Raw genomic sequence first — 13,347 nt, 5'->3', positions numbered from 1 at the left:
GTTGTGTTGATTTCATTTCTTATCTTATAACATTACCCCGGACCAAAAGAATCTAATATTTAGTACGCCACTAGGTCAATTATTCTGAGATAATCACCCATTTTGAAGGTTTAGATAAAAATCATCCATTTTTAAAGTTTTTTTAACGATTTGTATTCAGTAACACAAAATAACACAGGCTCTTGCTCGACAGGGAGTCATCAATATGCAGGACAAAACTTAGTTGCCAGAAAATATCCGTCTCATTTCTTAAAGTAAATGCCTATAAATCCAGCTAAGTTCAAACAACCAGTACTTTGGAAAGAGTGCCACTCATTCGACACATTTTGGATGATTACTTACATAAAATGATGACCTGATTTTCAGAATGTTGGTCTCGATTCATGTACCTCCATTACTGTTAGCCACAAGGTGAGTCTGAAATGGTATGTGTCATCAGTTTCAGAGATCAGAATCAACGTATGAGCATAATTGCTGACACTGCGTCCTATTCTTTGTATGGTTGTATTTGGAGAATGGGAGTATTATGGAAGGCATGTTTATCGAGATGTCTCTGATAAATTTAGCATTTTGTGAATCACACAGTATTATTTCATCATTAAGGATGTGTCAATGTCAGACTATTGTCATACCATACACTGATGAAAAACACATCTGTCATCATCGAACAATGCTGGGAAGAAACGTTGCCTTACGATAAAAAAGTACCTACTTGACATTGATTATCTTATTTATTATTAACAGTAAATCACAGATAGCTAAGGAGGACGTCTGAACGATTGTATAAAGCACCACTCAATACTACACTCACGTTTTATCTGGACATGAATACGCATCTAATCGAAGACCACTTAACCAAAGCTCATTGTGGAGTTAGACACGTCGAATAGACGGTGGCATGTTCATATGTTGCGGCTTTAGTCTCTATTAATAATAGTAGCTCGTTACCAAGAAAACGCAATAAGGAAATGGAAAAATCCCTACTTCAGTCGTTGCCAGTTGCTTTCGGCTGGTTTAATGCTCGTCTAATGGTAATAGGTTTTACCAACACTTTTTTCTCCAGATGAGACTGTGTTTACCTAAGTAAATCAGTTTAGATTTCGGATAAATCTCGCAAGTCAAAAGAAAGGAAAATTGCAGACAAACGATCCATATTTTCACATTTCCTCAAGATTGTTGCTGTCACTCGGTATACAAAAGAAAGTAAACGTTGCTGTTGTTCACACGAGAACCAAACGAATTTTTACACCACAACAACCAGAGTTTACATTATGTAAAAATTTCGATTACTCCATTACAGGGAGTAACAGTTAATCTCTATAGCAGGAAACCAATTTGAATCGAAGTGGCGAAACCTGTGTCATTCAACTTGTTTTCTTTAATTCTTAAATAGAAAAGGGAGGCACGGTATAAGACGGCGCAACGCATCAAAGTGGACAGCGTTACTACACTGTAGTTTATGAAACGCATTGCATACCGCTTCTGATTTTCACTGTAATCTAGAGATTACTGTTTGTAACACCCCAAGAAACCCGAAAACCCAAATGAGAATGTCATGATAATTTAAAGTAGGGAGCAGTGTTATCCTGACAGGTACGACAACTTTGACAATAGTATAACACCTTAAAGTTTTGATGAACACCAATTTCATTGATTAATGATATAAGGCTAGAAAGAAAGGAAGGTTATTTTTAATTAGCTATCATACATCTTAGTAATAACTGCAAATCAGTACGACGAAAGTTAATTCCAAAGTAATATGTCGGTAAGAGATAACATTTACTGTGAAAGAGAGTTGTGAACGCGGCGAAAAGGAAATTCACTACACCTATAATGCTCGATCATGGAAAAGTTAGTCGCTTGCTAGCTTGATTGCTATCAAGTCGAGAGAGAGCACCGTTTGTTATAGTACTACAAACGGAACGCTAAGAGATTGTTTCTTTTCAAAAAAAAAAAAAAAAATTAATATTGTGTGATAGAGATGCGCGGGCTTTGTTCTCAGTTATTCTGACTTGAGAAATGGAACTGAAGTGATGTTCTGATAGTGTACGACGAGTTAATGAACTTAAAATATTGGAGATATTATTGTTGGACTCAACCTTCATCAAAGCGAACAGTTATAACGAATAATGGACACAGTATCGAAGACTGTAATACCTGATTAGCTTGGAGTAGGGAACATTAATACGACCGCAGGAAGATATTACGAATATGCCGATTGTAAAAGATATCGTACTAGTCACGATCACCGAACTGAAAAGAATCGTAATTGATCTGCTCCATAGGTGTGCGTGTGGTGTGACGATTATAAACTAACTGCTAAGAAGGAAGAATGAAATTGTTCGTTAGTAATGGAAATCACACGTGTTGGCTCCATCATTAATTGAACTGTGTGATGGTTGATGATCAAAATTAATCAACTGTGAACATTTTGATTGTAAGAGTGACTTGATGAACATTGAGCATTGAGAGGAGTGTTTTCGCGAAATAATATCACGACGCACGAAAGCAAAATAGCATTACAGATTATCTCTGGATTTTCGTCGTGCCGTAATGAACAATTCTGCCTAGCAACGTAACAACAACTACTAATACTGAACCGCAAATGAATTTTTCTTCGCTTCCGTGTTATGAAACGACGCCGGTGATGAATGATTCACTCAATACCGCAATAACTAACTAACCGGGCATAGCAAATCGTCATAAAACCATAACAGACAATTAAAATCAGCAGTTCGCATCGCTGAGAAGACTGTGCGGACTCGCAAACGGACTATCATACATTACGCGAGGAACAATTTTCTTTAGAGATTTTCAGGTGTTGGTCCACGTTATCCGACGGGGACAACCATCACTGCGCGTTGCGTCTCCATACCACCGACCGAGCTGTAGCTGTAGCGGCTCAACATCAGCAGCGACAACAAAAAGGGGAGTGGGAACGTCACATGTTCCTGTTGTAGCACGCATAGCAGTGTCGTCCTCACATTATGACACTTGCTACAGTAAAACATAGATGCCTGCATACAGTTTGCGAATCTACCCGATCTTAGACAGACGCAAATCAGTTTTTGATTTAAAATATATGTCAATTCAGAAATGTTGCTGAAATACACATCCAGTGAGATCTAATACTGCAGTGCGCTGTGAAAGCTGTTTCTCACGATAGCATCCTTGTGTGATACATTCTCAGTCGTCTTGAAGCGTCAAATTAAAAATTCGAGCTTTCATCGCTTGCTTCCATCATCCTCACGAGGATAGATAGACGGGGATTTCTTTCATCTTAAGGCATGCTTGCCAAAAATCGCTATCTGGTACTCCACAGAGACATTAGTTGTTAATATTTTATTGATACATCCTGTCTGCAGTATATAGTTTAAGCAGAGGCAGTAATTTAATCATCCATTTATCATGTTCCTTGAGACCATGCGAGACAAATGTGCCTCGTCATGGAATGAGCCAGTACATAGTTTACAGAATGATGACTAGAAAAATGCCATATCATCTTCTATGTGCGGAATTCATGTATGTAATAGGTGGATGTTATAAGGAAACCTTTCGACTTACATTCGAAACGGGATTTATCATTCTTTTTTTTCTGAGTTCCGTTGAAAACCTATTGAAAATTAACCCGCGGAACACCTTCCTGTACACCGTTTGTGATAGTCTTATCCAACTACACATCGACTTTCCGTTTAGTGTTCATTGAATGAATGTTGCAGTGTCCTCTGAATGATCCAATACTGTAGACAACAAATCCCATGATATGACACATGAATAGGTATGGTACAGTTACAGTTCCGAAAAACCTGAACAAAGACCTACAAGAAGATCATGCAGGTCTGATTACTCTTTCTTGAGCTAAGAATATTCCTTGTGAGTGCAGAAAGGTATCTCAGAATATTTTGCAATAGGAGACTACACGCTCCAAACGTAGTTTTACGAGAGACGGCAAGCTCAAGCATAGTTTACACACTCATCGAGCTGTGCTAAACTCGAATCGACTTTGACCGATTCTACGAAACCATTTTGATCTGACGTTTCTGTGCAGGCTGTAATTTTACTTGACCATTTGTCTTATACTTGTTTCTGTATTTATGATTATAAATGCTTTATTTTTTATATTTATTTCTAATCTAGATAACAATACAATAATATTTTATTTGCTTTCCTATCTGCCCCTGAAATACCGTGACCGCTGGCACTGCCATCGCTAACGTTATGTCCATCGCTACAAGGAAGGTGTACAAGAACAAACATGGCGGAGCAGAGGGGGCAGAGATAGGACTTTAAGAACGAAGACGGCAGAGCAGAGGGTCACAGACTGAAGTATAGGAACAAAGCTGATGGATGGAGGAACTACGAAAACAAATATGGTTTAGTAGTGAGACAGAGATCCAACTACTGTTGTAGCACCTTGGGTTTTACAGATCTATCTATGAGAACAAGATGGAAGCAGAATGTGGGATATCGAACTAGCAGAACAAGACAGAGCCTCTCGTGTATGTAGCAGTTGCCTGTTTCATTGACTACGACAGTAAAATATTGGGTCGTGATTCAGAGATAAAAAGTCTCTCCCTTTATCTCTCTCTCGCTCTCTCTCTCTCTCTCTCTCTCTCTCTCTATCCCTCCCACACCCATAACATGTTTGTATATGTGTGTTTTGTATTTGTGTGTGTGTGTGTGTGTGTGTGTGTGTGTGTGTGTGTGTGTAGCGTGCCTGCGTATGTTTGTGTACGTACCTTGACTTAGCAGAGCTCTGATTTCCCTGTTTCCAAGAAAGGCGTATCGCTCAAGATGGAACTCCAAAACATGTTAGAATATATATATATATATATATATATACTGTATGTATGTGTTTGTGTGTGTGTACTGATGACGCTGCGTGGGTTCTGCAAATACTGTTAAAGCATTTTGCCACTCTCCTCGCCTCAACCCTGCCGCTGCATGTGGGACAACCTAAAGTCAAAGACCGTATCTTATTCAAGGAGTACTCTCCTACTATAGGCCTTTCTGATTCTCTCAAATTTCAGTGTTGCAAGGAATGACTTAACTGTTCTCAAAGGATCACCTTCTCCAAACTTCTGAAATATACTACGAAAATACTCCCTTCTCCTCAGAGGTAGGAATGACAGTTATTAAAACAACTGGTCTTCGGTTATATCGTATTTTTCCACGCCACATAAACCTGACTGTTAAAACCGTTTAAAATAATCCGCTTCTTAAATAATCGTTTCTCGACTTTTAGTCCTATCATTTCCTGTAATAAACTTAGAAATAGAACAAAGATTGAAAATTTTTTAGTCTCACAGTTTCAAGAAACAAATAATCAAAATATTACATTAAATAGGCAAATAAAAGGAAACGTAAGCCGTCCACCCTTCGTTGCTTTTCTCGAAAAGTCATAAGTGGTTGAATACTACAAAAATCACCAGTATTCTCCTACTGATTATGATTTTTTGAAACTCTGCTCTGAGCTCATTGGGGATCATACCACTATTTCGGCATAACAAATATTCAGTGCTGAAGGATGAGAAGGGAGGTCGATGAACTCTATTTTTTGTGTGAATTTGGCCGGTTTCAACGGATACAAGCAGATAAGGTCTATTACGCAGGCGCAGTCAGCAGATCAACTACATTCTGTTTTTATTGTATGCTACAAAAGAACTGTTGTTAAGTTGTTTTATTAATATTACCATAATTTCCTTTCTCTTTTATTATTTCATAGAAATGTCAGATAAAACCTTAATCTCTTGAAGCAAATGAAGCATTGTACCTCATTGCTACGCCAGTTCGTAAAAATATTTTCGGATAAGGCTTGGTGCTATTCTGCAATACAACGGATGTCCAGCCCCTCCCTCTAACAGACCTTCTGTAAGGTGTTGCTGCCTTACAACACTTTTCCTTTTTTCTGTGCGAGAAGTCTCAGAAACCACAAACCAGTAGGCCAGCCATGGAGAATCCGTCCACAGCCAGTTTAGGAGAATTAGAAAAAGATCGGTCTGTCACTACCAGGTTAGAGAACACCCTCTTCCCCTCCGGATACTGGCTGTGTTGAACGTGATAGCACACAAGCAATGCTAGGAAACGATATGTTACAATGAGTCCACCTGTATTGCAAACATTTAAAGCTAGTTTCGAAGAATAAACTTGACAAGAAATTTAGAACACATATAACTCTAACTACGACTATAATACAGTTCTATAAACCTTTACCACTTTCTTTAACATATATTTCACATCAAAAATTTGCAGTCAGATACACAGAAATAATAAGCAACAGTTTGGATGTAGAATATCATGCAGGAGGAAGATGGAGATGTTGCGCAGTATCTAATGCCGTCCGATTCCAGTTACAGAATTTTACTACAGTCATTACTGCAAAATGAATGCATTACACAAAGAAAACAGAAAGTTCTCGGAACGAAATTGAAACTGTGCTGTTAATTGTGGAACAACTTTCAGAGTAGAATATTGGTCTTCAACATGTTACACCTATCTTGTGTGTTTATGAAGCTATTAGTGGTCCACCAGAATTTTGCAAAATTTTTAATAATCAATTCCTGACAACTGCAAGATAAATCAAAATATTATTGCTGTATGTGAATGTAGAACTCTCGAAATTTGGTATTCAGACAGTTTTGTCACATGTACCTAAAGGGAAAGATAAAGCTGACTCAGTTATTAAAACATAAAGAATAAAGACTCCAGTGGATATAATGAACTGTCAAGTAGTATTCTGTAGATCAAAGTATCACATGCGAGCTCTGTACTGTCGACTATACAAAGGGACCCTCAGATGTGGTCGGTTTCCTGTCCGATTGACTCTTTAGTAAATCCACTTTATAAAACTTGTCAAAGAGATAGTGTTTTCGAAAGCACGTGACAAAGTCCTTTAAGGCAGTAGATGAACATTTTAGTACATATAACTTTTTGCTAGTCTCGCTATTTGGTTCAAGAAAGGAGTATCCACAGAAGTTTGATTTTATTCTTTTGTGTGTGAGGTCCTGACAGGGATACAGAATAGACTGAGAACTAAAGAGAACTCTCGATACATTTAACACACAGAGAAGAGATTTCAGCATCAATGATCTGCCATTAAATATGAGAAGTGATTCAAAAACGTTTCTGTTCGGAAATGATTCAAGTGTTGTTGTTAAAGGTGTGGAAAATAATTGAAATGTTGTGGCTAGTAGGTTAGTCGGTAACGTAAGATGACTGCAACAAAAGCTATGAATGTAGTTTCTTAAAACTGAAACTGGAATACTTCTTTACTTTGCTTTCTTTCAGTCAGTAGTCTCCTATTGCAAAATATTCTGAGACAGCTTTGTGCACTGACAAGGAATATTCTTAGCTCAGAAAAGAGTAGTAAGATCTGTAAGTTGATGAACTTTGTGTGGGTCTTTGCTCAGGTTTTTCGGAACAGTAACTGTACCATACCTATTCATGTGTCATATCATGGGATTTTTTGTCGACGGTATTGGATCATTCAGAGGAAACTGCAACATTCATTCAATGAACACTAAACAGGAAGTCGATGTGTAGTTGGATAAGCCTGCCACAAACGGTGTGCGGGAAGCTGTTCAGCAGGTTAATTTTCAGTAGGTTTTCAACGGAACTCAAAAAAGTGAGTGTTAAATGCCGTCTCCGAATGTAATAACATTCTCCTATTATATACAGGAATTCCCCGCATAGCTGATGATATGGCATTTTTCTAGTCATCATTCTGTAAACTATGTACTGACTCGTCCACGACTAGGTACCTATGTCTAGCATGGTCTCAAGGAACCTGATAAATGAATGATTAAATTACTGCCTGTACTTAAACTATATTCTACTGCACACAGGTTATATCAATTTAAGATTAACAACGAATATCTCTGTAGACAACCAGATAGTTACTTATGGCAAGCATCTCTTAAGATGAAAGAAATCCCCGTAAATCTGTCGTCTTGAGGATGATGGAAGCAAGCTATGAAATCACGAGTTTTTAATTTGACGCTTCAAGACGACTGAGAATGTATCACACAAGGATGCTATCGTGAGAAACAGCTTTCACAACGCCCTGAAGAATTAGATTTCACTGGATGTTTCTTTCAACAACATTTCTGAATTGACATATCTTTTAAATAAAAAAGTGATTTGCGTCTGTCTAAGATCGGATGGATTCGCAAACTGTATGCAGGCATCTATGTTTTACTGTAGCAAGTGTCATAACATGAGGACGACACTGAAGGGGTTGTCATAGGTGCTGCAGCAGGAACTGTAATCTCTAGATTCCAGTGAAAACCAGAAGCGGTATGCAATGCGTTTCATAAACTACAGTGTATTAACGCTGTCCACTTTGATGCGTTGCGCCGTCTTATACCGTGCCTCCCTTTTCTATTTAATAATTAAGGAAAACAAGTTGAATGACACAGGTTTCGGTACTTCGATTCAAACTGGTTTCCTGCTATTGAGATTAACTGTTACTCCCTGTAATGGAGTATTCGAGATTTTTACATAATGTAAACTCTGGTTGTTGTAGTGTAAAAATTCGTTTGGTTCTCGTGTGAACAACAGCAAGGTTTACTTTCTTTTGTATACCGAGTGACAGCAACTATCATGAGGAAATGTGAAAATATGGATTGTTTATCTGCAATGTTCCTTTCTTTTGACTTGCGAGATTTATCAGAAATCTAAACTGATTTACTTAGGTAAACACAGTCTAATCTGGAGAAAAATGTGTTGGTAAAACCTGTTACCATTAGACGAGTATTTGACCAGCCGAAAGCAAGTGGCAACGACTGAAGTAGGGATTTTTCCATTTCCTTATTGCGTTTTCGTGGTAACGAGCTACTGTTATTAATAGAAACTAAAGCCGCAACATATGAACATGCCACGATCTATTCGACGTGTCAAACTCCACAATGACCTTTGGTTCAAATGGCTCTGAGCACTATGGGACTTAACATCTGTGGTCATCAGTCCCCTAGAACTAAGAACTACTTAAACCTAACTAACCTAAGGACATAACACACATCCATGCCCGCGGCAGGATTCGAACCTGCGACCGTAGCAGTCTCGCAGTTCCGGACTGAGTGCCTAGAACCGCTAGACCACCGCGGCCGGCACAATGAGCTTTGGTTAAGTGGTCTTGGATTAGATGCTTATTCATGTCCAGATAAAACGTGAGTGTAGTATTGAGTGGTGCTTGATACAATCGTTCAGACGTCCTCCTTAGCTATCTGTGATTTGCTGTTAATAATAAATAAGATAATCAATGTCAAGTAGGTACTTTTTTATCATAAGTCAACATTTCTTCCCAGCATCGTTTGATGATGACAGATGTGTTTCTAATCAGTGTATGATATGACAATAGTCTGACATTGACACATCCTTAATGATGAAATAATACTGTGTGATTCACAAAATGCTAAATTCATCAGAGACATCTCGATAAACATGTCTTCCATAATACTCCCATTCTCCAAATACAACCATACAAAGAATAGGACGCAGTGTCAGCAATTATGCTCATACGTTGATTCTGATCTCTGAAACTGATGACACATACTATTTCAGACTCACCTTGTGGATAGCAGTAATGGAGGTACATGAATCGAGACCATCATTCTGAAAATCAGGTCATCATTTTATGTAAATAATCATCCAAAATGTGTCGAATGAGTGGCACACTTTCCAAAGTACTGGTTGTTTGAACTTAGCTGGATTTATAGGCATTTACTTCGAGAAATGAGACGGAGATTTCCTGTCGACTAAGTTTTGTCCTGCATATTGATGACTCCCCGTCGAGCAAGAGCCTGTGTTATTTTGTGTTACTGAATATACATCGTTAAATAAACTTTAAAAATGGGTGATTTTTATCTAAACCTTCAAAATGGGTGGTTTATCTCAGAATAATTGACCTAGTGGCGTACTAAATATTAGATTCTCTTGGTCCGGGGTAATGTTATAAGATAAGAAATGAAATCAACACAACTTTTTGTTTTGTGATAGAGTTGTATTTAGAGAAAAGAGACAAACAGAAGAATCAGTACAGGAGACATCATGTCAGAATTTGTGTCTTCTTAGCGGTAGTAGTAGGGGTAGCCGGCGGCGGCATAGGGGTAGGCGGAGTAGGCGCTGACGGCGGGGTAGCCGAAGGCGCTGTAGGCGTAGGGGGCGGCGTAGGCGTAGTAGGCCTCGGCGCCCTTCAGGGTCTCCTTGGCCTTCTCCTGGGCGAACACGGCCGCCACCAGCAGGACTACGAGGAAAGAGCAGACCTGTGGACAGCAGAAACACAGATATATCTGACATACAGCGTTTTAGAAATACAAAATCTATTGTAATATACCCTGGTAAAGAAAATTTGAAGAGGAAAGTATAAACTAAACTGAGCTAAACTTCGTCCGAACAGGCCTTGGAACTCGTGAACTCATGAAGTCTATGTTTACGACGTTTTGTGAAATGGACAAGTAACACATTGACAGCTAACTGTAACCCTTCAGTCCATACTAATTTGTCATTATGAAGGGCTGGATTTCTCCACAATCTCGTGAAACTATCAGGGAAATGTACCAACTAATATTGTTTTCTAAATCTTTAAAGTAGGTCATTAACAGTAGTGATACTTTCTCACTTCCAAAGGGAACACCCTTCCTCAGGTGTAGGGCTCTCAGGTACCTCAATGTTCTGAAATTAGCCTGTACAGGCATTAACAACTCCTGACACACCAGGTTAGCCGAGAGCGCTAACGCGCTGATTCCTGGAATCGGGTAGGCGCGCCGGCCCCGAATCGAATCTGCCCGGCGGATTAACGACGTGGGCCGTTGTGTCGGCCATCCTGGGTGTGGTTTTTACGCGGTTTTCCACATCGCGCTAGGTGAATGCCGCGCTGGTCCTCACATCTCGCCTCAGTTACACGAAAGACAGACATTTGTAACATTTCTGCGCTATTTTATGATTTACACTAGACGCAGAAAGCTGAGGTACACTGATTCCGGGGGGTATGGGGTGGTGGCAGGATGGGCATCCGGCCACCCCTTTCAATTAACCTTACCAATTCCGTTGTAACCACGCCGACCCTGCGACCATTGCGGGACAAAGGTTCACGTGGAAGAAAGAAAGAAAGAAAGACCTTAACAACTTTCCCGATATGGCTAGGTATTCTTCTGTATGTGTCCTAGAGAGACTGGTCACATACTGAAGAAAACTACTACGAACCAGTGCAAGAAATGTTACCGTGAGCGGGTGGAGCCTGGTTTTACTGTTACTTACACCCAAACCTCCAGATGTCAGGCCCCTATATCGGTACCAATCGTTGTGTGTCGACTAGAGTATGAACCAAAACATCGAGTTAGTTCTTACTGTGTGCTGTCGTCTAGTAGAAAATTCTTAAAGGTAATTAAAAGTAACACCAGAACTACGGAGCATAGGAAAAGCGTATGTATCAGCGAATGATTTGAAGATGTCACGTAGATGACTTGGTAGAGCGCCAGGTTATCGTACCAAAGATCCCGCGTTCAAAGTCCCTTGATGATGATTTTTTCAAACTGTGGTCTGTCAGACGGAACGCCACACTTATCAATACAAATGTACTCTGTAGGTTTGCTACTTTCAGCTAGCAAAGCGAAAGCAGGCTGCCAAAAGAACATTGCTACAAACTCTGAAAAGTACATTTACATATCAGGAAAATGTTTCTCCGTATAACGATTTCACGCGAAAACAATTTAAAACATCGTCATTGGTGTTGTCTTGTATGTCATTTTGTTCGTTATTGTTTGTTACATTTGTTCGTGGCAGAGTTCCTATGACACGCGTTGAAGTTCACTGTTGATCCAGTCATTCAGATTGTTTTATTACAGGGGACAGCTAACCCTCTGACGGAACAAACTGAGCTACCGTGCCGGCGGGTTTAAACGGCGGATCTTTGGTACGATGATCTGGCGCTCTACCAACGAGATTTTCTACTCATTCCCCCATACATATGCTTTTCCTATGCTCCGTAGTTCTGGTGTTACTTTTAATTACCTTTAAGCACTTTCTACTGGACGACAGCACACAGCATGATCTTAACCGTTGTTCTGGTTGATTATCGACATACGACGTTTGGTAAGGACCTGAGTGTCTGATATCTGGAGGTTTGAGTGTTAGATATCTACCCAACCTCATCGCCTCTTAGACTGTGCTACGAGCTACCGTGGTCGATACTTACGAAAGCCTTCATGGTGCTTTGAGGTGTGTGTCGTGCGCGGTCTGCAGTGACTACTGTGCGGAGCGCCGGCGGCCGCTCTTATAGGGACGGCGCGGCCTTGGGTGCCGGCTGGAGTCCTGCCGCTGCCCGCTGGACACGTCGTTTTCGGCGACGCCTTGTTTCGTCGTCGGGGATTCCGGATACGCTGTCATCTCTTGGTTTTGTGCGGCTGTCAACGTTCACGCTGCATTACGGAATCCGGATATAAGTATTTTCTTCACTAACGCGTTCTTACACGTCAGGTGCACTGTCAGCCAGAGGCAGAGAACATATCTTCACCAGCCTCATTAGTTTACTTGATTTGGAAGCTCCTATTTCTTTGCAGACATATTTCTGTATTTATCATATGCATTCTTAACATATTTTTAAAAAATACACCTCTACAGGGTGATTTTTTTCAACAGTGTACAAATTCTACGGATTGATCGATGAGAGCATACGGAATAAAAAGGTTTAATGAACTTCATTTCCGAAAGTGCATGGTCTCCGTGCTAGAGATCATTTATTTATTCATGTATTGTTACAGAGACATGTGTTGAAAATGGTTCCCATGTGCCTCAACGCATGCGTGTACGCGCCTTATTACGTCTCTCTCACACGTTCACATCGTCCAGGCTACATCCGAACAGTGTCGAGGGCAGCATGAATACGCTGCTCCAATGTCCCCACACCTGGAGGTGGCTCTGCATACGCGATACTTTTGATATGGCACCGTAACCAGAAATCACACAGACTGAGATCCAGTGAACGAGCTGGCCATACAACTGCGCCCCTCGTCCAGTCGACCAGGGAAGACATGATTGAGATGCGTCCGGATGCTAATGGCTAAGTGGACAAGAGCACAATCATTAACAGCCACATAACCCTTCAAATCATTAATGACACTTCTTCCAGCAGGGCATGCAAAGTCACCAGCAAGAAACGCCGATAGTCCCGGCCTTTTAGGCGACGTCAAAGGAAGACTTGCCCCAAAATACGGCAGCCAATTATCGCGATCCACACATTTCCGTTACCTGTCACACGGATGCTCATGATTCGCTGTCACCATACTATGTGGGTTCTGCATACTATCGCACAGATGACTGTTATGAAAGTTGAAGGTATCATGTCACGTA

General features: G+C 40.2%; 1 long non-coding RNA gene across 1 annotated transcript; it reads right to left on the bottom strand.

Annotated features, from left to right (window-relative positions):
- Positions 1-9,979: 9,979 nt before the first annotated feature.
- On the bottom strand, positions 9,980-12,573 carry LOC124787884. Its single transcript, XR_007016024.1, has 2 exons — positions 12,194-12,573; positions 9,980-10,262 (listed from the first exon to the last, which is right to left on the bottom strand). It is a non-coding gene; the product is annotated as an uncharacterized LOC124787884 (long non-coding RNA).
- Positions 12,574-13,347: the final 774 nt, after the last annotated feature.

This window comes from Schistocerca piceifrons, chromosome 3 (assembly GCF_021461385.2).
Source record: "Schistocerca piceifrons isolate TAMUIC-IGC-003096 chromosome 3, iqSchPice1.1, whole genome shotgun sequence".
NCBI classification, from domain to species: Eukaryota; Metazoa; Arthropoda; class Insecta; order Orthoptera; family Acrididae; genus Schistocerca; species Schistocerca piceifrons.
Note: the sequence above shows the minus strand (reverse complement) of the source record. Positions and strands in the feature narration are given on the sequence as shown.